The sequence below is a fragment of the Giraffa tippelskirchi genome, chromosome 14 (assembly GCF_054371585.1).
Source record: "Giraffa tippelskirchi isolate mGirTip1 chromosome 14, T2T-mGirTip1v1.2.pri, whole genome shotgun sequence".
Classification (NCBI taxonomy): domain Eukaryota; kingdom Metazoa; phylum Chordata; class Mammalia; order Artiodactyla; family Giraffidae; genus Giraffa; species Giraffa tippelskirchi.
Window position 1 is genome coordinate 30144276 of NC_137288.1, and position 23082 is coordinate 30167357.

A 23082-nucleotide genomic window follows, 5' to 3' on the forward strand; every position below is an offset into this window, starting at 1 on the left:
GGTCATAACTTTTCTTCCAAGGAGCAAGTGTCATTTAATTTCATGGCTGCAGCCACCATCTACAGTGATTTTGGAGCCCCCCCAAAAATAAAGTCAGCCACTGTTTCCACTGTTTCCCATCTATTTGCCATGAAGTGATAGGACCAGATGCCATGGTCTTAGTGTTTTGAGTGTTGAGTTTTAAGCCATCTCCTCTTTCACTTTCATCAAGAGGCTCTTTAGTTCTTCGATTTTGGCCATAAGTGTGGTGTCATCTGCATATCTAAGGTTATTGATATTTCTCCTGACAATCTTGATTCCAGCTTGTTCTTCATCCAGCCCAGTGTTTCTCATGATGTACACATGAGACTATCACAACATTGTTAACCAGCTATTCTTCAGTATAAAATTAAAAAAAAAAAATGACCATTGGATTCTCTGACCTTCTAAATGCAAGAATCAGGATGAGAGAACTTCTCAGTCAGTAATAAGGATGTATTCTCCAAACTAAAATGGAATGCGGAGAGATTTTTCAGGCAGTAAAGCCAGCTATTTAGGGATACTCTAAAACCCTCTTATAATTCTGTTCTTCAGAATGTCAGGGCTACTACAGAACTGTGACACTACATGTCTCTACCCTCAATCTCCAGATGGGGGTGTTTATTGCAGTTGTTACATCCTTGTTTCAACAATGCATATGAGGGGACTAGATAACTTGACTTTTGGAATCACAAATTTCTGGAGCTGAAAGAAACATATCTGAGTCTAATGTAGATACCATCCTAAGATCCCAGACTTGTGTCTGAAACCATGATTAGATTGGATGATTGTGGTTTCTTTTTGAGATAGGGTAAAAACTAGTTGTTTTGTTTTGTTTTGTTTTTTAAGGAAGATTTAGTTTAAACATGTTGTGTCATGCACTGTAATTATTTATATATTCCTGTCACATTGGCATTATAGTTGGCCATATAACTTGTGATACTCCTGCCTGTGAGTTTATATTTATCCTTGTCTTGGGTGTCAGGCTTATTCAAGTGACTTGCTTTGGCAAATACCATGAGAACAAAAGCCACTTGTGAATGAAAACTTTAAGACTACACACCAAAAGTCTGTTTTTACTTCTGTCCAAAACACTAGACATATCACCAGTGGTAGATGCTCCATTAGCCTGATATTAGAGTATCTCCCAGTTGCTATGTTATCATAAGCCTCTGATTTATGTACACTGCCCCTTAGAAGCCCTCACTCTGAATTTATGAAATCATTGTCCTTCTCTTTGCCAGTTTCCAATCTATTGTTTTTTTTGTACTAGGGAAGAAAAATAACTGTGTAATTTATCATCACTGTAAAATTAATAAACTCCAACCTAAATGGGGTGATTAACACTACAAAAAAATCTTACTATGGAATTCTACTCTTCAGAGCAGTTGATGTGTATTTTTTTGTACTTTAACAAATATATTTATTAAGTATAATTGACATAAACTCAACTGTAAATAGTATGCACAATTAAATAAGTTTTGACATGTGTGCATAATTTGAAAACATCACCACACCAAAATAATAAACACATTCATAATTCACAAATGTTTCCTTGTGCTCATGTATAATCCTTCCTTCCTGTTCCTCTTCCAATCCAAATGAATCACTTTTCCTGCTTTCTATCACTACAGATTAATTTGCATTCTCTAAAACTCACAGAAATAGAATCATATTATACAATATGGACCCTCTCTCTCTATTGTTTGGTCTCATTTATTTTGCTTACTTATTTTGAGATTCCCTTAAGTTGCATATATAGTAATAAACATTTTTTGTTACAGAATAGTATTTCGTTTACAGATATCCCATTCTTTGTTCATCTATTAATCTGTTGATAGACATCTGTGTTCTTCTTCTGTCTTTATCTATTAAAATTAATGCTATTAAAACATTCATACTTCACTCTGTATAATAAGTTCTAGGCTCATCCATCTCATTAGAACTGACTCAAAGGTGTTCCTTTTTATGGCTGAGTAATATTCCATTGTGTATATGCACCACAACTTCTTTATCCATTCATCTGTTGATGGACATCTAGGCTGCTTCCATGTTTTAGCTATTGTAAATAGTGATGCAATGAACAATGGGATATATGTGTCTTTTTCAATTTTGGTTTCCTCAAGGTATATGCTTAGGGGTGGGATTGCTGGATCATATGGTGGTTTTATTCCTAGTTTTTTAAGAAGTCTCCATATCTTCTTCCATAGTGGCTGTGTCAATTTACATTCCCACCAGCAGTGCAAGAGCGGTCCGTTTTCTCCATACCCTCTCCAGCATTTATTGCTTATAGACATTTTGATGACAGCCTTTCTGACTGGTGTGAGGTGATATCTCATTGTAGTTTTGGTTTGCATTTCTCTAACAATGAATGATGTTAGCATCTTTTCATGTGTTTGTTAGCCATCTGTATATCTTCTTTGGAGAAATGTCTGTTTAGGTCTTTTCCCACTTTTTGATTGGGTTGTTCATTTTTCTGGTATTGAGTTGCATGAGCTGCTTGTATAATTTGGGAATTAATCCTTTGTCAGTTGTTTCATTTGCTATTATTTTCTCCCATCCTGTTGTCCTTGAAGTAAGTCAGCAAGAGAAAGATAAATATCATATTCTAATGCATATATACGGAATCTAGAAAAATGGTACTGAAGAATTTACTTACAGGGCAGCAATAGAGAAACAGACATAGAGAATATTATGAACATGGGGAGAGGGGAGGAGAAGGTGAGATGTATGGACAGAGCAACATGGAAACTTACATTGCCATATGTAAAATAGATAGCCAATGGGAATTTGCTGTACAGCTGAGAAACTCAAACAGGGGCTCTGTATCAACCTAGAGGAGTGGGATGGGGAGGAAGATAGGAGGGAGGTTCAAAAAGAAAATTCATGTTGAGGTTTGACTGAAAACAGCAAAATTCTATAAAGCAATTATCCTTCAATAAAAAATAAATTAAAAAATGTGTACTTTGGATGTGTGTGTGTGTGTGTGTGTGTGTGTGTGTGTATTTTACTCTTGAGTAAATACTTAAGAGTAGAACAGTCTGAATCATATGATGGGTTATATATTTTGTTAAGAAACTATCAACTATTTTTAGAGTGTTTATAGTAGTCTTATCATTTTAGGTTCCCACCAGCAGAATGAGAATGTGACAGCACTATTTCATCAACATTCTCTTCAATAGTTGATTTTAAGCATTTATTCTAGCCTTTAGTTTTAGTCATTCTAGTAAGTATGTACTGATATTTAATTGTGGTGTTAATTGTACTCTTAGTGTAGTGGGTAATGATGTTGAGCATATATAGTCTTTGAGTAGGGTTTATTCAAATCATTTGAGCATTTATTTGTTGGATTATTTGTATTCTTGTTTTTCAGTTGTGAGAGACCTTATATAATGAGTACAAGTCTTTATTATCCCTCCGATTTATGCTTACGCATATTATATCCCCATCTGGGGCTTGTCTTCATTATTCTCTCTGGATTGTCAAAGAGCAGAGGTTAATCATTTTGATGAATCCCAATTGATCAGTATTTTCTTTTGTGTATCATGCTTTTGGTGTCAAAGCTGAGAATCTTTGCCTAACCCATGGGTAAATCTTCCTTTCTATGAACTTTACAATTTAATTTTATTTTTAGAGCTATGATTGACACTGAGTTATTTTTCAGTATGTGATGCAAGATATGGATTAAAGTTTATTAGTTTGTATAACAATACTCAATTTTTTCATATCATATGTTGAAAGAAGTGTCCATTCTTTACTGAGCTGCTTTTGCAGTTTGGTCAAAATTAAACTGTATATGTGTGACTCCATTGTGGACTCTGTTTTGTTCAATTGTTATATTTTTCTGTCTTGCTACCAAGAACACATTGTATTTATTACTGTAGCTTTATTATAAGTCATGAAATAAGATCCTGTTGGTCTTTTGATCTTGTTCTTCTTTATCAAATTTACTTTGGTTACTCTACCTTTTTAATTTTTATGTATTTTAGAAATAGCTTAACAATTACCTAAAAAAAACAAAAAACGAAAAATAAAGTTGCTGAGATTGTGTTTGGCATTGTACTGATCAGTTTGGGAAGACTGACATTAAACCAATATCAGTGAACAGTGAAAGTCATCCAGTCGTGTCTGACTCTTTTTTACCCCATGGACTATACAGTCCATGGAACTCTCCAGGCCAGAATACTGGAGTGGGTAGCCTTTCCCTTCTCCAGGGGATTTCCCCAACCCAAGGATTGAACCCACGTCTCCTGCATTGCAGGCAAATTCTTTACCAGCTGAGCCACAATATAGAGCCTTGCAATCCATGAACAAAGGTGTATCTCTAATGATTTTGGACTTTTCAAAGTTTTGTTAGTAAAGTTTTGAAATTTTCAATGTATAGTGTCATACATTTTTTATCAGGTTTATTACTAGTATTTAACATGTTTGATGCTATTATAAATGGTAGCTTTATTTTAATTTGTTTCTTCATTGCTATCAGGCAGAAATAATATTAAATTTTATACCTTCATTTTAGTTTCTGTAATTTTGCTAGTAGCAGTATTAGTTCTGTTAATTTTTATGTATTAATGATATCATATTTTCTATGTAGATAAGTAGCATTCTGCAAGTTAAGACAATTTTTATTTCTTCCTCTCTAATCTGGATGCCTTTTATTTCTTTTTCTTTCCTCATTGAACTGAGTAGAACTTCTGCCATATGTAGAGTAGATGGTGAAAGCATACATCTTTTCTTTGTTCTTTTTGAAAATTAATCAGTTAATTTTTATGAAGCATAGTTGATTTAAAATGTTGTGTTAGTTTCAGATGTACAGCAAAGTGATTCAGTCATATCACATTTCAGATTCTTTTCCCACATAGGTTATTACAAAATATTGAGTTTAGTTCCCTGTGCTATACAGTAGATTTTGCTGTATTTTTTTCTTGTTCTTAATCATCAAAGGAAACATTAGTCTTTAACAAAGCGTTCCTCCTAAAAAGGCGCATACATTTTCAAATATTAGGTACAATGTTAGATATGGGCTTCCCTGGTAGCTCCGTCAGCAAAGAATCTGCCTGCAATGCAGGAGACTGGGGTTTCCATCCCTCAGTCTGGAAGATCCCCTTGAGAAGAAAATGGCAATACATTCCAGTATTCTTGCCTGAAAAATCTCATGGACAGTGGAACCTGGCGGGCTACAGTCTGTGGAGATGGAAGAGTCAGACACGACTTAGCAACTAAAACAACACATAATGTTAGATGTAGGTTTTCATTATCAAATTGAGACTAGCTTCTTCAGTTCTTAGGAAACAGAGTTTGTTTGTTTTTTAATCATTAATGAATGTTGAATTGTATTCTTTTTCTTTTTTTGTTTTTTAATTTCATGGATTAAGTTGAATAATTTTCAGGTTAAATTATGAACCTCTGGAATAAATCTCACTTGTGCATGTTATATTAATATTTTTATATATATTTTTGGCTTTCACTTTCTAAAATTTTATAAATAATTTTTTCATCTGTTTTTACGAGGGATGTTGGTCTGTAATTTTATTCTACTTGTAATATCTGTGCCTAGTTTCACTACCAGGGTAATGCTAGTCTTATAGAAAAGCTGAGAAGTATTCCCTTCTCTTCATTTTTGTGATAGTTTGTATAGAATTGATATTGTGCCTTCCTTAAATATTTAGTAGAGATTACCAATAAAATTTAGGTTTAGAAAGTCTCTGTGGCATAGTTTTAAACTATAAATTCAATCTATTTTATGGAAACAGAGGTATTCAGTTTTAGCCTCCTTTTTGTTTTTTTGAGTTTGGCTGGTATTATATGTCTCTCAAGAAATTTATTCATTTCACCCACATTATTAAATATTGGCTTAAATTTGCTCATCATATTTCCTATCCTTTTAATAATGGCATAATGATTGCTTTATTTTTGTCCACAGAAACACTGGAATGATTATTGATGTTCCATCTCTCACCCTCAATATTGTTAATCTGTATCTTTTCTAATTTTTTCCTGATTAGGCTGACTAGAGGTGTATCACTTTTATTGATTCTTTTCATAGAATTGGACTTTGGTTTCATTGATTTTTCTCTATTGTTTTTCTACTTTCTATTTTATATTTTGGTTCTGATTTTTATTATTTCCTTTACTCTGTTTATTGTTGATTTGATTCTCTTTTTTGTTTCTTAAGGGGTAAGCTGAGCTTATTAATTTGAGACCATGATTTTGTTCAATATAGGCTTTTAGTGCTAGTGCTATACATTTTCACCCTTTTTAAAAGATACATTTGCTGACTATAGAATTTTAGGCCTAGAGTGTTTCTTTTGGTACTTTAAAGAAGTTTTCCATGTTTTCTTAGTTGCTTTGTTTCTGATGAGAAATCTTTATCATCCTTTTACCTTTTTCCTTTTGGCAAGAAATAACATGCTTTTTTTGTTTGTTTGTTTGCTTTAAGCTACTTTTAACATTTGTTTTTTGTAAGTGGTTTTGAAGAATTTGATTATCATATTTCTTAATGTAGCTTTTTCATATATCTTTTGCTTGCAGTTAATTGAACTTCCTGAATTTTTGGCTTTATATTTTTCAACAAATAGGGGAAATGTTGGCCATTATTACTTTAAATATGTTTTCTTAAATCCCCTCCTTTCTCTTGTGTGCTATGTGTGTGCTTAGTTGTTTCTGACCATTTATGACCCCATGGATCATAGCCTGCCAGGCTCCTCTGTCCATAGGATTCCCCAGGCAAGTATACTGGAGTGGGTTGCTATTCCCTTCTCCAGAGGATCTTTCCCATTCAGCGATGGCATATGCCTCTCTTGTATCTCCTACATTGGCAGGGGAATCTTTATCACTGTGCCACCTGGGAACCTTCTTTCTCTTCTTAAAGGACCCCAATTGTGTACAGTAGTCACTTGACAATATTCTAGAGCTCAGTTATTCTTCTTTCTCTTTTTGATTATTTTTCATCTCTGTGATGTTTCTACTGCAGTATATTTAATCAGCTTAAGCACTTTTATCTCTTCATCTTGCTAAATCCTACTCACCTTTCTCAGATCAGGGCTTTTTCAGAGGAACAGCATCTGATCCCTCGATTTCACTCATTTTTCTCAATTATATCTCACCTCAGTTTCTATGTTTATGACATAATATTTATCAGTTAAGTTGTAATATAGGTTGTTTCTCCACAAAGAAACCTTCAAAATATAATAGTTCAAAAGATAGAGATACTTTCTAATTAGACTCTGATTTTGTTTCATGGGTGGAGCTCTTCATGTCTCTTATGTATATACTCTGGGAATTAAATAATTCTTCAATGATTCCTATAGCCATATCAGAAGTACAAATTTTGCTAAAAGCCCTCCTAGGGTCTCTGCAGAGCTTTCATACTTCATAAGTTTGATGGCCTAAGGTTTGTTGTTATTTGTTTTATTTTCTTTTACCTAATGCTTTTTTTTTTGACTTTCTAATAATTAATATGATTTCTTTGCTCTTAGAGACTTGCATGTACTATTACATGTTGAAAAGTCATTCTCTATGAGAATATCACAATTCTACACATCTTGCAACCAGAGTCATGGACTGCCTTTGCCCCTGGCCTTTTTCAATATAACAAGGAGTCCTGGCAGTTGGAGATACTGTCTAGATCTGAAGCAAAGGACAGTGTTATCTGTAGCCTTAAGACAGAGTATCTCCTCCCAGGCAGAGTTCTGGCATGCTTACTTCTGCTGCTGCTGAGTCCCTTCAGTCGTGTCCGACTCTGTGCGACCCCATAGACAGCAGCCCACCAGGCTCCTCCGTCCCTGGGATTCTCCAGGCAAGAACACTGGAGTGGGTTGCCATTGCTTTCTCCTGATATGCTTACTATCCATTATAAAATATTTGGATTCCCAAAGCTCAGAGTTCATTTGTTGCAATGAAACCCACTTTGCATGCAGTTGTCTTCACATTTTCTTGCAGGAAATGAGACATAGGGAATTGGTGAAAAAAATAAAAGCTCAAATCTTTAGCTACAGCTATTGCTATAAATAAATGTTTGTCTTTGACTCAACATTCTTGCATCTTCTACCTGCATCCATGAAGTGACCAACCTGTTAGCTTCTAAGTAAGATAAAACTTCAGAACCTTCAGTTAATCTTTTGTACATATTTTTCTCTGGCACATTTCTCATGTTTGATTAATTTATTTGCTTTCTCATTCCCTTAGCACTTCCTCTCAGTTCAATGGTGATGTAGACTATCTGAAATAAAAGCGTTATTATGAAAATAATACTCTTATTTTGGTTTTTGATCCAGAGCTGAGTCCTTTATTTCAGTTGAAAAGTCTTATAGTAACTTGTTCACTTTCAATCTTTCTTCTCTTTGGAGTCCAGAAGTTGTTGGCTTTTCCAGTGTGTGGAAAATTCTTAAAAAGGTGGGAATACCAGACCACCTGGCCTGCCTCTTGAGAAATCTGTATGAAGATCAAGAAGCAACAGTTAGAACCAGGCATGGAACAATAGGCTGGTTCCAAATTGGAAACGCAGTACATCAAGGCTGTATATTGTCACCCTGCTTATTTAACTTGTATGCAGAGTGCATCATGTGAAATCCAGGCTGGATGAAGCACAAGCTGGAATCGAGACTGCCAGGAGAAATATCAATAACCTCAGATACACAGATGACACCACCCTTATGGCAGAAAGGGAAAAGGACCTGAAGAGCCTCTTGATGAAAGTGAAAGAGGAGAGTGAAAAAGTTGGCTTAAAACTCAACATTCAGAAAACTAAGATCATGGCATCCGGTCCCATCACTTCCTGGCAAATAGATGGGGAAGCAATAGAAAGAGTGAAATACTTTATTTTCTTCGGCTCCAAAATCACTGCAGGTGGTGACTGCAGCCATGAAATTAAAAGATGCTTGCTCCTTGGAGGAAAAGCTATGACCAACATAGATGGCATATTAAAAAGCAGAGACATTGCTTTGCTAACAAAGGTCCATCTTGTCAAAACCATGGTTTTTCCAGTAGTCATGTATGGATGGGAGAGTTGGACTATAAAGAAAGCTGAGCCCCGAAGAATCGATGCTTTTGAGCTGTGGTTTTGGAGAAGACTCATGATAGTCCCTTGGACTGCAATGAAGTCCAACCAGTCCATCCTAAAGGAAATCAGTCCTGAATATTCATTGGAAGGACTGATGCTGAAGCTGAAGCTCCAGTACTTTGGCTACCTGATGCAAAGAACTGACTCATTTGAAAAGACCATGATGCTGGGAAAGATTGAAGGCAAGACGAGAGGGGGATGACAGAGGATGAGATGGTTGGATGGAATCACCAACTTGGTGGACATGAGTTTGAGCAAGTTCCAGGAGTTAATGATGGCCAGAGAAGCCTGGAGTGCCGTAGTCCATGATGTCGCAAAGAGTCGGACGTGACTGAGTGACTGAACTGAACTGAAGGAGGGTAATATCTGTATTCTTTCCTAATTCTGTTGCAAAATTAGTGAACTTTTGCCTGGAACTCATTTTTATTGTAATGTCTTATGAAGGCAGGCAATAATCACTATGCCACATTAACTCTCAGGCTCTTTTTAGCCACTTACCTTATAGCTTCAGTCTTAATACAATATAATCTTTCTTCCAAGTCATTTTGGAGAGAGATTTATCTAATATTTGATACTATACAGCATGGAGTTTCATCTTTTTAGCTTTTGGAACATTTTTTCTCACTGCCCGCTACTTAAGTGCTCAGCTACTAAGCTAGTGGTGTCACACATCTTAATATTCTTATTTTATGGCAGCCACTGATTTGAAGGTAAAAGCTTCTGTATTTTGCTAGATAGTATGCTGATTATTGAATATAACTACAGAATCAATCTAACTCAAAATTATAATTGTATATATGTGTGCTCATTGCCTCAGTCGTGTCCGACTCTTTGAGACCCCATGGATTGCAGCATGCTGGGTTTACTCTGTCCATGGAACTTTCCCAAGCAAGTATTCTGGAGTGGGTTGCCATTTCTTCCTCCAGGAGAGTTTCCTGATCCAGGAATTGAACCTGCCTCTCCTGCATCTCCTGCATTGGCAATTGGATTCTGTACCACTGAGCCACCTGGGAAGCCCATACATATTGTGCCATGCTAAGTTGCTTCAAACATGTCTCACTCTTTGCGACCCTTTGTGACCCTAGCCTGCCAAGTGCCTCTGTCCATGTGACTCTCCAAGCAAGAAAACTGAAGTGGGTTACCATGTCCTCCTGACCCAGGGATCCAAATTGCCTCTCTTACGTCTCCTGCATTGGCAGGCGAGTTCTTTACTGCTAGTGTCACCTGGGAAGCCCAAGCCCATACATACATGCATACAAATATAAATATGGAGGTAGGTGATTAATATCTCAGTAATATGATGACCAAAGTAGATATTTCTACCCACAGGTAGCTTTTCTCCAGACAGCAATTTAAAGACCCAAGATTAGTTTATTTTGTGATCTTCTATTTCCTTACACATGACTCCAAAATCACTACATCATTTAAGTCAACATAATAAGCATTGAGAGACCATCAAAAATCACAATTATATACACAATTTTATGCAAGGAGAATTTTATAGGCCAGGATTGGAAACTGTGTACAGTGGCCACCTAATTGCAAGGTAATATGGACATAATCTAACTGTTGCTCCAGTAAGAATAGAAAATTGCTTGGTGAACAGTTTTCCAGTCTCTGCAATAATGCATGTGTATGTTTATAGGTATGATTGTTAAATATTGTGCTTCATCATTAGATTATAAGCTCCATGAAGACAAACATTACGCATATTCATTTTGTAATTATGCTCAGTTTTGTGTACAATGCAATATTTGTTAAAGAATTGAGTGAAAGAATTGAGGAGATTTAATATGACCACACAATTTTAGCGATAAAACAGAAGTCACAGTATAGTTTGCTTTTTCAATTCACATAGTTCTAAAGTTTAGAAAAGATTCTAAAACCTAGATTTGCAGAGTTCTCTTTCAATACTCTAGGTAGCTTTATAAATATTCATCAAGCAGTTTCAGTGTCAGCACTGTAAATACATTCAGATATACATGGGTCTTTAGACTTATAACAACTTGAAACTAGTTAACATGCTAACAAAACATTTCATAGTTCTATTTAGAGAGTATTCAGTCTTCAGTCTGGATAGATTATACCTCAGATTGAGATTATCTAATAAGCACTAGAATGTGCTTTGCCCAGATACTTCAATGACAGTCAGGAAAAGTCAGTTTACACCCAGTTTTCTTTTCCAGCTGGTCCACTTGTTTATCTCAAGCATGTTGACCATATATATATATTTTTTCTTCCACATACCTTTCCCTTTAACCTCAGACTGGCTTTACATATAAATGTATGTTTTATTTTCCTTCATAATATAATCCTGTAACATATTCAAGGAGTTTTCTATAGACAGAGGTAGTTTGTTTATTTTGGTCATTGAGCAAAATACTCCTCCCTGGCCTTTGTAGCCACGGTAATTCTCTTGGTATGAAAAATTGTATGTGCTGGTATGTTCAGAACATTAGCTAAAAGCAGTGAAGCATTTCCACAATGGGTGAAGAAAGATGAGAAAGTCTCAAAGATAGGTCAGATTGAAGATTATGGAGCACTGTCTACATTTCTTTCTGACAAGGTCGACTTCAAGGGTGACATTAACAACTTGTTCTCAGTCTAATGACACATTTAGATTGGAGTTTCCAATGTACACAGCCTCCATTTTTTCTTCAATTCGTTGCCAGATAAAATGCTTGATAGGTATCTCCACAGTAACCTTTCAGAATCTATTTATTTAGAGGAATCAAAATAATGAAATGCCAAATGAATTAAGAATGATATTTTTATATCAACTGAAAACAATTTAAATAGTCCATATGCATAAGGTCTGTGGCATGAATGATCTTTTCATTTCATACTTTTAAAAAATGAAGAATGCGTTAGTTACTGTTGCTGTGTTTATCTGTGAGGAAGGGGGGAAATGACTCCACACTGGGACTTTGCAGCTACCCTTTTCCTACAAGTCTCACTAGACCTACCGAGGCCAGCAACACAATAAGAATACACATCAGGAAGCTTTATTTAAATTTATAACCTTTAAAAAAGTATTATTACAGAAAGTTATATATTTTTTTGTTTTCTTTCTTTTTGAAACCTTGGAGCTTGGATTTCAGGAACATGTAAAGTAAAAACAAGGTTGATTTTTAAATTGTTGTCTTTTTGTGATTTCGAAAAGCTATCATTATTTGCATTTTTTTGTTTATATTCTGTTCTTCTCTAGTCCTCTTCCCTTCATGAACTCCACCTGCCTAGGATAGAGAACTCAGCAGCTGCCTGCTCTGATGTTTCTAGCAGAGTGTTCTCTGTGAAAGCGCTGACAAAATTATTTTGCATGCACCTTCCCATGGTGAAGTCCCAGTGAGTGTCCCATGAATTCAAACACCTTGGCTAGTCCTCAAATTTCTTCACATGAATGTATGTTTAAAAATCCCACATAGATTTCCATGGTAGGAACTATGTCTTATCTTTCTTCCAATTCTCTTTCTAATAGTAGTTAATGTAATGTTGCATATATGACAAGCATTCAGTAAATAGATACTGTATTGGATTATTAAAATAAAGTTGCTATTTATGACCCTGGAATTGTCTGCATTATTGACAAGAAGAAACTAGCATAAATGAAACCTGATATTTGTTGAAAGGTTGCTGAATGCCGTTTTGTCTAGCTTTCCATTTATTCAAGATGGCTCCCAGCATTCTTTCGTGTTCAGTGGATAACTAACGTGGGACTACAACAGAGAAGCATGGGCAGATGAAATGCCATACTCATTATCATGTGTAAATGTCAACAGAGTTCATGTTTAAAAAAAAAACACCTTTTAATGTGAGAATAGGCATTGGGCCATGCTTCCTCATGTACCATCTGCCACATCACCTTTGAAGTCCTACTGAATTCTCATCCTTTGAAGTCAGACACTTATCCTTCTACACAAAGGAAGCTTCTGCATGCAGCTACAGCAAAGAGATGAAAGCCTGTGTGCCTCAGCTATGCTGAATATACTGTAGATGCTTTAATTTAAAGAGCTAATATTCACCTTTGACACAGAAAATTAACCTTTGACTACAGTTTTTCTGGAAGTATGTTTGGGGGCACAGAGATGCAACCATTGCAGATATTTTCTTCCCAGGTAATGGTTTCAACTGTAAATTTTTCTCCTAGATGCTTATAATAATATGATAACAATTATAATAAACAACATTAGGAAAATCAGTAAAGTTGAAAAAGAGCCTTTCTCTGATCAAATCTTAGAAACATTTCTCTAAGTCTTCTTTTTGACCAGATCTTATCCTTGGATCCTGTCTTCAGCCTGCTGAGAACAGTTTTAGAAAGAATTCTGATAAGTCAGTTTAACAAGAATCCCCCACCCTTGATAGCTGATCAGATACTCATCACCCACCCTGGATATCTGTTTATTGTTGTTGTCCAGCCTCTAAGTCATGTCTGATTCTTTGTGACCCCATGGACTGCAATATACCAGCCTTCCGGTACTTCACTGTCTTCCTGGAGTTTGCTCCAAGTAATGTCCATTGACTCAGTGAAGTCATCCAACAATCTCATCCTCTCTTGCCCCCTTCTCCCCATGCCCTCAATCTTTCCCAGCATCAGAGTCTTTTCCAATGAATTGATTCTTCCCTTCAGGTGGCCAAAGTATTGGTGCTTCAGCTTCAACATCAGTCCTTCCAATGAATATTCAGGGTTGATATTATTCGATATCAGAAGTCTCCTACAGAACCACGGTTTGAAAGCATCAATTCTCCAGTGCTCAGCCTTCTTTATGGTCCAACTATCACATATGTACATGACTACTGGAAAAGTCATAGTTTTGATTATGTGGACCATTGTAGGAAAAGTGATGTCTCTGCTTTTTAATACACTGCACAGCTATGACAAACTAGACAGTATATTAAAAAGCAGAGACATTACTTTGCAGACAAAAGTTTGTATAGTCAAAGCTATGTTTTTTCCAGTAGTCATATGTAGATGTGAGAGTTGGACAATATAAAAGGCTGTGTGCCAAAGAGTTGATGCTTTTCTTTCATTTTTTTTTTATAAATTAGTTTATTTTCTATTTTTTAACTTTATAAATGTATGGCCAAAAAAAAAAAAAAAAATTGATGCTTTTTAATTATGGTCCTGGAGAGGACTCTTGAGAGTCCCTTGGAAAGCAACGAGATCCAACTAGTCAATCCTAAAGGAAATCAACCCTGAAAGTTCATTGGAATGACTAATGCTGAAGCGCCAACATTTTGGCCACCTAATGTGAAGAGCTGACTCACTGCAAAAGACCCTGATGCTGGGAAAGTTTGAGGGCATGAGGAGAAGAGGGCAACAGAGGATGAATTGATTGGATACCATAAACTCAATGAATATGAGTTGCAGCAAACTCTGGGAGATGGTGAAGAACAAGGAAGCCTGGCATGCTACAGTCCATTGGCTGCAGTTACTGTCCATGGTGATTTTGAAGCCTAAGAAAAGAAAATCTGTCACTTTTTCCATTGCTTTCCCATCTATTTGCCATGAAATTATGGGAATGGATGCCATGATCTTAGTTTTTCGAACGCTGAGTTGTAGGCAAGCTTTTTCACTCTCCTCTTTCACCCTCACCAAGAGGCCCTTTGGTTTCTCTTCCCTATCTCCATTAGAATGTTATCATTCTTATATCTGAGGTTACTAATATTTGCCCCAGTGATATTGATTCTAGCTTGTGAGTAACCCAGGCTGGTATTTCACATGATATACTCTGCAAGTTAAATAAGCAAGGTGACAATATATAGCCCTGATGTACTCCTTTCTCAATTTGGAACCACTCTGTTCTATGTCCAATTCTAAGTGTTAATGCTTGACCTGCATATAAGTTTCTCAGGAGGCAACTCAGGTGATCTTGTATTCCCATCTCTTTAAGAATTTTCCACAGTTTGTTGTGATCCACAGTCTAAGGCTTTAGTATAGTCAATGAAGCAGAAGTAGACGGTTTTCTGGAATTCTCTTGCTTTTTCTATGATCCAATGGATTTTGGCGATTTGATCCCTGGTTCCTCTGCCTTTTGTAATCCAGTTTGTGCATCTGGAATTTCTTGGTTCAAAGACTAATGAAGCCTACCTTGAAGGATCTTGAGTGTTACCTCACCAGCTTGTGAAATGAGTGCATTTGTACAGTAGTTTGAACATTCTTTGGCATTTCCCTTCTTTGGAATTAGACTGAAAACTGACCTTTTCCAGTCCTGTGGCCACTGCTGCATTTTCCATATTTGCTGGCATATTGAGTGCAGTGTTTTAACAGCATCATCTTTTAGGATTTGAAATACCTAAGCTGGAATTCCATCACCTCCACTAGCTTTGTTCTTAATAATGCTTCCCTGGGCCCACTTGAATTCACACTACAGAATTTATGGCTCTAGGTGAGTAGCCACAGCATCATGGTCTTTTGGGTCATGAAGACTTTTTAGTACAGTTCTTCCTTGTATTCATGCCACCTCTTCTTAATTCCTTCTGCTTTTGTTAGGTCCTTGCCATATTCCCTGTGCATCTCCAATTTTCTTGAAGAAATCTCTAGTCTTTCCCATTCCATTGTTTTCCTCTTTTTCTTTGCATTGTTCACTTTAGATGGCTTTCTTATCTCTCCTTGCTATTCTCTGGAACTCTACATTCAGTTGGGTATATCTTACCCTTCCTCTTAGCCATTCTTTTCTCTTCTTTTCTCAGATATTTGTAAGTCCTCCTCAGACAACTATTTTATCTTCTTGCTACCTAATAACACTGGCTTGTCTTCAGAAAACCTTATTAAATTTGTTTAGCAAGAATTCCCCTATCCTTGATGTCTCCTCTTAGTAACTTTCCATCCACTGACCCCCTCATTTTGTAGTTGGCTAAGTCCCCACGTATCCTTGCTGCATTCAGAATTAAGACTTGTTTTACAGAGGTCTCTGTTTTCTGCTATTACTGTAGTTTTTAATAAAATCAGATGACTAAAGACAGATATAGTGTACTCCTTTCGTTGAGTATACAAAATATTAGGATCTCTTATAGGTATGTCTCTGACATTAAAACTGCTTCAATTTTTTAAGATGGAATTAGGTTTTCAAATAAAGAAAGCATTCTGTGTGTTTTATCCTTCTGTCAGAAGAAGTATTTGTTTAGCAAGAATTCCCCTATCCTTGATGTCCCCTCTTAGTAACTTTCCATCCACTGACCCCCTCATTTTGTAGTTGGCTAAATCCCCACATATCCTTGCTGCTTTCAGAATATATTTATTGAATGTCTGCAATGCGTTGTGCAATCTGCTAAGTCTGGTATAAGAAATTAATATCAATACAAGAAAATCCAATCCTCTATGAACACTTTGCTTGGTGATGGACCCAGTGTATAAACATATAAATAAAGTATATAATGCAGATATGTAGCAATGAGGTGCTATGGACATTAATGTCACCTTTGGAAAGGGTTAAAAGAAAGCATTCTGGAAGTGGTGGGTGATATTAGAGGTGAGGTATCAGGTAAGTTCAGTTCAGTTCAGTCACTCAGTCGTGTCCGACTCTTTGCAACCCCATGAATTGCAGCACATCAGGCCTCTCTGTCCATCACCAACTCCCGGAGTCTACCCAAACCCACGTCCATCGAGTCGGTGATGCCATCCAACCATCTCATCCTCTGTCATCCCCTTCTCCTCCCGCCCCCAATCCTACCCAGCATTAGGGTCTTTTCCAATGAGTCAACCCTTCGCATGAGGTGCCCAAAGTATTGGAGTTTCAGCTTCAACATCAGACCTTCCAATGAACACCCAGGATTGATCTCTTTTAGGATGGATTGATTGGATCTCCTTTCAGTCCAAGGGACTCTCAAGAGTCTTCTCCAACACCACAGTTCAAAAGCATCAATTCTTCAGCGCTCAGCTTTCTTCACCGTCCAACTCTCACATCCATACATGACCACTGGAAAAACCATAGCCTTGACTAGATAGACTTTTGTTGGCAAAGCAATGTCTCTGCTTTTAAATATGCTATCTAGGTTGGCCATAACCTTCCTTCCAAGGAGTAAGCGTCTTTTAATTTCATGGCTGCAATCACCATCAGCAGTGATTTTGGAGCCCAAAAAAATAAAGTCTGACACTGTTTCCACTGTTTCCCCATCTATTTCCCATGAAGTGATGGGACCAGATGCCATGATCTTAGTTTTCTGAATGCTGAGCTTTAAGCCAACTTTTTCACTCTCCTCTTTCACCTTCATCAAGAGGCTCTTTAGTTCTTCTTCACTTTCTGCCATAAGGGTGATGTCATCCACATATCTGAGGTTATTGATATTTCTCCCGGCAATCTTGATTCCAGCTTGTGTTTCTTCCAGCCCAGCGTTTCTCATGATGTACTCTGCATATAAGTTAAATAAGCAGGGTGACAATATACAGCCTTGACATACTCCTTTTCCTATTTGGAACCAGTCTGTTGTTCCATGTCCAGTTCTAACTGTTGCTTCCTGACCTGCATACAGGTTTCTCAAGAGACAGGTCAGATGGTCTATTCCCATCTCTTTCATAATTTTCCACAGTTTATTGTGATCCACACAGTCAAAGGCTTTTGCATAGTCAATAAAGCAGAAATAAATGTTTTTCTGGAACTCTCTGGCTTTTTCGATGATCCAGCAGATATTGGCAATTTGATCTCTGGTTCCTCTGCCTTTTCTAAAACCAGCTTGAACATCTGGAAGTTCACGGTTCACGTACTGCTGAAGCCTGGCTTGGAGAATTTTGAGCATTACTTTACTAGCATGTGAGATGAGTGCAATTGTGTGGTAGTCTGAGCATTCTTTGGCATTGCCTTTCTTTGGGATTGGAACGAAAACTGACCTTTTCCAGTCCTGTGGCCACGGCTGAGTTTTCCATATTTGCTGGCATATTGAGTGCAGCACTTTCACAGCATCACCTTTGAGGATTTGAAATAACTCAACTGGAATTCTATCACTTCCACTAGCTTTGTTCGTAGTGATGCTTTCTAAGGCCCACTTGACTTCACATTCCAGGATGTCTGGCTCTAGGTGAGTGATCACACCATCATGATTATCAGGTAAGTAGAATTATCTATGAAAGATGGAGTAATGATTTAGGAAGAACAACAAGAAAATGAGGAGGTGGAATTGAGGGTATTTTAAGTAAAGAAACATTGGAAGATCCCAGATGTGAGCAAGTATATGCTGGTGGCTCTCAAGGAGTGATCTTTGAAAGAACTTCAGATCAGAACCACCTGTGTTGATGAAAAATGCACATTTTGAAATTGTTCTTAAAAGTATTTACTGTGTCTCTCTCACTAGTACTCAAAAATCAGAGTTCTAAAGGTACTGTCTGTTTTATTTGTATGCAAATAAAGTTTGAGTTTTTAGCTTAAGACACAGAAAGCACACTCTTGCCCCTCAATGTAATTCAAAATAAACAAACATTTTTCCCAGTCATCACTAATTTGGCACACAAAAGGACTCAGCATCTTTCAAGGACCAGATGATTAAGACTACTCAGGGACTTTTTTTTTCCCCCAAAGGAAGAACAATGAATCTGTACACATGTATGGCAGAAACATGGAGGACTAAGATTTGAAGAAACATTCTGGAAAATTCTTGCAAACATAATTCAGAAATTGTTGCTGAGCTCACAAGAAACCAAAAGGAATCTCTTAGGAAAAATAAGTGCATTTTAAAACTAACTAAATAAATGATAGTGACTTGAAGCAAAAAGGACTTGTGCACAAAGAAATGATAACCTTAAGGTAAGCAGCACCAGTTCTGGAAGCCACAGAAAAAAATCTATGTTTTCTGTGATGTTAAGGGGCTGAATTTGCGATGAAAAATTAAGCTGGTTTATTCAAACAGAATAAAAGTTGTGGTAGGTCTAGAGTCACCACTTACTCCCAACAGAACCCAAAGCAAAATTTTTTTGGAATAAAATGTATAGCATTCCACAGGTTAATTTTAATAAAATATAATTCCCAACTCAAAATCACCAAATGTACAAGTTACCAGCTATAAGAGTAATAATAATAATAACAGAACCAATGTAGGTTCTGAAGACTTCATGTATTAAGATATTAGAGTAAACTATGAATTAATTGTGCACAGAATATTTATAGAAAAATATGAAATTAAAAATTCTGCCAAATATTACATCTATTCAACATTGTGCTATTGTTGCAAAACAAAATAACTCACAAATATGATGATAACTATTAGAAACATAGTTAATGAAACAAATCAGAGATAGTAGAGATTCAACAGGTTTAATCACATAATATAAAGATCTATTACTGGTGAGAGTCTTCCAACGTTTCTATTTAATTGAATTCAGATAAGGGTTGTGAAGTATGGGCTTTGTGCAAAGCTTAATTCTTGATTCTTAAGCACATTGGCATCTTTGTTCCTCCCTCCATGGTCTGTTGAGACCTGTTCAACACAGATTTTCTGACAAATAATTGACCTTAAAAGCAAAGACCAAAAATAGCTTGTGTAACATGGACAGAACTGAATGCTCTGACCAGATAATGATCTCCTATGGTTAGTGAAAATAAGTATCAAGGTGAAGTAGAGACATTTATTTTCAAAGTGGGAGACTATTTTTCAATCACAATGTCCAATTTAATTTTCATTTATGTTATTAAGAGAAAACAATTTACTGCAAGAAATGAAAAGTAAACAAACAAAATTAATAAAAACCCAGTGCTGTTGAGCTCTGCGGAGTGCTTCTGATTTAGGGGTTAAGTATCCCATGCTAATAATCCCTCTAGTTAGCAAAAGTAAAATTAGAGAAGTCTAAGTTTGCATGAAATTTTGCATTTAGATTTTTATAACTTTGTGCTTCAATACTGCTTTTCTTAAGGATTTATTTTAGTAAGTTTTAATGGCTCTCTGATGCCAATGACTAATAATGGTGAATTTCCATTTGTGGCTAATTGGAGAGACAAAATCAACTTGCTCATTGAGATACAGGCAGATCATCCAAAGTGACTGGACAGTCAATCCAAAAATGTTTGTTTTAAACTCTGTTTAGTGTTTGCTCTCCTTTCTTTTGTCTCAAATACTAGACAATTGTTCCAAGTCTTCACTTCAGTGTTTGTGTAGTTATAGCTCTTAGATAGCAGATGCCCAGAAATGCTGAGCAATTCTGAAATACAGGAACAAAAGAACAATGAGATGTGTACTATTTCCCTAACACAGGTAGATGTAGTGCTGAGAGGCATTTTTATTTTAATATCTATCAGTTCAGTTCAGTCGCTCAGTCGTGTCCGACTCTTAATATCTATATGTCACTAATATTTATCCATTGTTAGCACAGACTGTGGAATTTGAAAATTAAGCCTGGGGTTTCTAAGAGCCTAAATCAAAATGCCACAGTTCTCAACAGTTTATTGTGAGGTGTGTGAAGCAAAACACAAGTGATACTTCCCATCCTCCAAGAAGATTTCACGTGTCATCAGCCCCTTTTTGAAAAGATATAATTATCCAACTTTCACACTCCACTGCTAATTGCACAATTCAGAGAAACAGTTCATATTGAATCACTATGTTCTTAACTTATGAATTTCTTTTCAGGTTTTTACATCTTTTTGTGCACCTTTAAAAAAGTGCTTAATTTGGCTTTCATTAATACATGAAACTTTGTTGTGCAATAGTGTTGGTGTTTAACTTACCTAATGTTAATAACTCATCTTCACTGTATCTCATTCTTATAACCCTGCTTCTGATTTATTTACCTTTGGCCATATTCTCCCAATCCACTTCATCCTTCAAATCAAATTAATCTTTCAAAGTCAACTTGAGGTCCACCTGCTCCATGTTATTCTACTCATTGCTCTGGCCTTGACACTTCTCTCCTGGTCTATGGTGTTGACTTCACATTGTTGAGCAGATAGTTGCTGTGCTTGTTTCTGATCCCACAAATTAAATTAGCACTTCTTCAAAAGTAAGTATTAGCTGAGTAATTGTTCTTTGGCCCTCATAGCATCTAACACAAGTACGGGCATATGTTGTGATATACATAGTTAAAAAAAATGAACTGAATGAAACTGAGTGGAATATAATTGAATTGAATGGAGACATTTGTTTTCCAGAGTTATTTTTAAGTTGTGTCTTCCAGATTTTAATTTCTAAAGTAAGTGGTTTTCCTACCAGTAGGTATGATGTATAATTTTTTTTATTGATTCTTTCACCATAAGATCAAAGTCCCTAGAGAAATTTGTGGCCAGAAAATATTGCAACATGAGAAAATATTTACATTGAGTGAAAAATCCCCTTTAGCTCAAACTTCTGTGCACATACGAGATTTAAAAGTCATCTTTCTGTTTCTCTGATACTGACCCGAGGTGACCTTTCATAGGATGTTAATAATTCAGTGGCTGCTTTATGATCTCCATCTCCCTTTAGCCTCTGATCATTCAACCTTGAGTACAGCTGAAAACCAAAGGAGACACTCTAGCCCTTAGAAGGTTTCAGTAGTCAATTTCAAATATTATGATCATAAAGTTCTTACTCACTTACTTCATCTGAGGCTTTTTCGAATGCAGTATACCCAGTTACTAATTACGAACAGATCAGCACCATGCCATAATGTATTATTTGTTCACCCTTTTCATTCTCTGCCCATCTCTGTCCTTTTTATTGCTCTTACTTATTTTTTTTCTTTCTATCTCTCATTATATTTATGTTTTGAAAATCTGAAAAAAAAAAACCTTGTAAATCGAGTAATGGAAAAAAATAAATAAATAAATAAATAAATAATTGAATCGAGTAATGGACAGGGATGAGTAGGAAGACCAGAGAAGTATTAGGATCCCCCTTTCTTTAGAACAAGTATCTATGCCAGTACTATGAACAGTTAATTTACCATGTCAGGGTCTTAGGTTCTTCTATAATTACAGTAGAATTTCATGGCTTCCAATGTCATATTTATGCTTAATGATTCATGAGTCTAAATTTCCACACATCTAAGTATCCTCTAGGATAGATCTTAAAGACTAATTTGACCTTGGGAAAACCTGAAAACTAGATGGAATTTATTTTTAGGGCTATTTTTCCCATTTCTGTTCTTGGCTTTTCTTCTGAATCATGGTCCTGGAAGCAATGTCTCCTTGCTCTAATTCTGTCCAAGGACCCATATATTACCACAAAATCAGGACTCATTGTCTCTCAATCATTTTCCATGTTTTCCCTCTTGAGTAATCGCCATCATAATATCCCCATCTTTTATTTCTTGACATCAGGGCGGACACAGAAACTTACTAATTTAAAAATTGAATTTTTAATAGTGATAGAATGCAAATTCCCATGGGAGAAGTTACAATGAAAATATTACCAACCAGGCAGAGGGGAATGCTGCAGACAGCATGTATTTCCCTAAGAACCCAAACACAGCTGGTGAATTTTCAAGTATTGTGTCAGAGCAGTAGGGGAGCTAGTTTTGCTAACAAGCATCTTCCCCTGAGGCCACTGACCTCTTCTACTCCCAACAGATCAAATGGGTACATTTCTACTGTAGTCACTGCCTAAAATGCTTTAGAATCTTTAATGCATGCAGGGAAGACTGAAGGGCACTGTGCTCTCAGAAGACTGAGAGCCTCTGAAAGGAGATATTGGAGTCAACTTTCCCCAGTAGAGAGATGTGCTTTCATCAGAGATATTTGTAGGGCAGTTAAGTGCATGAGCTTTGTAGACAGATCTGGGTATAAACCAAGCAGCAATGGCTTGAGGGGTGGCTTGCAGCTTTGAAAATCCCCAAATCTCTATCAGTTCTTTTCTCATAATCAAAATAAACCCAAATGAAAATAAAAACTAAGTGAAAACAGTATGATTTTTATTCCAATACAGTTTTGTGATACATGTAGCAATACAGTACATCAACCAGATTATCATTGTCTTAGAAAAAATCATGTGGCCACCGTCAAAATCTATATTGTAATTGTCTGCAGTGCCAATTAAAAGGATGGGGGTCCATTTACTTGCAGACTTGCCATTTCAGTGCCAAGAAGATTCAGGTAAGTACCAGGATC

General features: G+C 36.3%; 1 long non-coding RNA gene across 1 annotated transcript in view; it reads right to left on the reverse strand.

Moving 5' to 3' along the window:
* Positions 1 to 8282: 8282 nt before the first annotated feature.
* The window catches only part of LOC145534410 (uncharacterized), a 79805-nt gene continuing 65005 nt past the window's right edge, over positions 8283 to 23082 (reverse strand). Inside the window, exon 3 of the long non-coding RNA XR_014074569.1 lies at positions 8283 to 8451. This is a non-coding gene — a long non-coding RNA (uncharacterized LOC145534410). The remainder of the gene's footprint in view (positions 8452 to 23082) is intronic.